The sequence below is a fragment of the Trachymyrmex cornetzi genome, unplaced genomic scaffold (assembly GCF_001594075.2).
Source record: "Trachymyrmex cornetzi isolate Tcor2-1 unplaced genomic scaffold, Tcor1.1 scaffold628, whole genome shotgun sequence".
NCBI lineage: Eukaryota > Metazoa > Arthropoda > Insecta > Hymenoptera > Formicidae > Trachymyrmex > Trachymyrmex cornetzi.
Genome location: NW_017299946.1, coordinates 55,570 through 56,339, shown reverse-complemented (window position 1 = coordinate 56,339; position 770 = coordinate 55,570). Strand labels below are relative to the sequence as shown.

Here is a 770-nt window from a genome sequence, read left to right as displayed (position 1 = left end):
TGTAACAGAGTAGTTGCGAGAAAATTACCCCTACTCCTTCTATTTTTTCTGACTTCCGTGGCGTAAATCCCAGCGCGGCATATATATCGGAGTTACACTATGAAATAAACGTATATAATAAATAAACGTATATAATAAATAACTACACTGTAAAAAATTAAATGTTAATTTTAACTTAACGATGTATAATGGATTTTTTAAGACACAAAAATGTTAATTTTAACATTTTTGCATGTCTCAAAAAGTAAATTATTCGTCTTTAAGTTAAAATTAACCTTTTATTTTTTACAGTGTAGTTATTTATTATATACATTTATTTCATAGTCATTTATTTGTGCCTGCTATGAGCAGGCAAAAACACATTGGAAATGACTATTTACTAATGTTACAAATGATATGTAGGACAGTCTAATTTACTCATATTTCTATCGACTTTTACCAATTTTCTATAAATATTTTATTGTATATTTAATTTTTATAAATAGTATAATTTTTTAAATATTTTTTATATTTTTGTCAATTTTTCATAAACATTTCAAATTTTCCTATTAAACATTGACAATTGCCAATAATATGAACATATCATTACTCATCGTTTTGCAAGTACTTTTAATAATAATAGTTCGTCAAAATTAACATGTGTATACTATATATATAATTAATATTCTAAATAGTTTTACTTGTCATAGTGTCTTAGAGTTTCGTAAAATTTACTTACGGCGTATGTCAAATTCTGCGCGAGTTTATCCTTGATCTTGGTCTCGGCTACG

At 25.3% G+C, this 770-nt stretch overlaps 1 protein-coding gene across 1 annotated transcript in view; it reads right to left on the bottom strand.

Annotated features, from left to right (window-relative positions):
• Nucleotides 1-764, bottom strand: part of LOC108766823 (UDP-glucuronosyltransferase 1-7-like) — a 27,208-nt gene extending 26,444 nt beyond the window's left edge. The window contains 1 exon segment of the mRNA XM_018516344.1: nucleotides 719-764. The gene's annotated coding sequence lies outside the window, so the exon portion shown is untranslated.
• Between the last annotated feature and the right edge of the window lie 6 nt (nucleotides 765-770).